We start from the raw sequence: 1,432 nt of genomic DNA, 5'->3' as shown, positions 1-1,432 counted from the left end.
GTCCGTGTCGAGTTCACCCTCAAAAGGCAAGGCTCTCTTGCTATGTCCATCAACACATGGTAAGTTTTCACTCCAGGGGTAGATCCGCCGTCGGGCCTTTTGGTCTTGACTCTGTCTCAAGGAAAGCCTCGCCCAGCGCTTTAACTGTTCCCCATTTTGGAAAGAGAATGTCCAGCTTATTCATAAGTGTTATGAAAATTGATAATCCACCCATTTAAAACTAAACACAGGAATAAAAAAGTTTACATGTTTGCGGGCTCTGGAAGCTACCGGAGAATTGACAGACTTTGTAGCATTAGCCTTATCATAAAGGTCACAGGCTAAAATTGTCACTTTGTTGTCAGGGCTATAGTCCATTGAAGCAATTCTTAGAGCCTTGAGATCACTGCGGCCGCAGACCTGTTCTTCCAACGCATATCCTGGCACATTTGTAACACTTAGGACCTGTTCAATTTTACAAAGAGCCAGCCTGATGTTTAGCCATTCTCTCATCCCCAGAGCCGGGGGAAAACTCCCAGGTTTTGCAGGATAAAGGGGTTTGGGGTCCACGGTCTGTGAATATCTTTACCGTAGAATCCTCCGGGTGGAATATGTAAGACATGTGGCCCTCACTCGTACCCAAAAATCCTTTAAAACATTCTGGAGCTTCACACAGAACTTCTTCAAGGCTTTGGTCACTGGGTTCATGACAAGCCGAGCATAACATCCCTAAAATTGGCATAGGTGTCATTTTGTTTAATATTCAGGGGGGTTATCATGTACAGTCTTAAACAGGTATTGTTCAGCGGCTTTATAAGGGGCCTTAACCAACCCAAACCGTGAGAAACGTAACAGGTTGACCTGACACATGGTCACTTACTCAACCCAGGCATGCACCCTTCTACATGACATAGGGTCATAAATCATTACATAGGGTCATAAATCAGGCTTGGGTCATCAATCATTAACGGCCTGTCAAAGGGACCCTTACTCACCCCATAGCCCCCACCTAACCAGGCTTGTCTATCAGGCTTGGGTCATCAATCATTAACGGCCTGTCAAAGGACCCTTACTCACCCCATAGCCCCACCTAACCAGGCTTGCCTGACCAGAAGACATGCACACGTCATCACTACATAGGGTTCACATAGAGTTCACATAGGGTCATCAATCAAAATTTTGACCCGTGACATCTACTCTATTCTCTCTGACCCCTATGAAGAGTAGTTGCTGCCTTGTTGGAGAAAAAACAAGACAGTCATTTTGTTTGCATAATGGTATTGGATTTTATATACCTTTCATACCAAACTTTTCCCCACCAACTTTACCATGCTACCAAACTGTTTTGCCGCCTTGCTGGCAACAAAACCTGTAGGCTTCTTTTATTTCCACCAACCGACCCTAGTCATGATTTGTGGTAATGTATTTAAAATGACCCTAGTCATGATTTGCG

Source organism: Oncorhynchus kisutch, linkage group LG4 (genome assembly GCF_002021735.2).
Source record: "Oncorhynchus kisutch isolate 150728-3 linkage group LG4, Okis_V2, whole genome shotgun sequence".
In the NCBI taxonomy this organism is placed as follows: domain Eukaryota; kingdom Metazoa; phylum Chordata; class Actinopteri; order Salmoniformes; family Salmonidae; genus Oncorhynchus; species Oncorhynchus kisutch.
Note: the sequence above shows the minus strand (reverse complement) of the source record.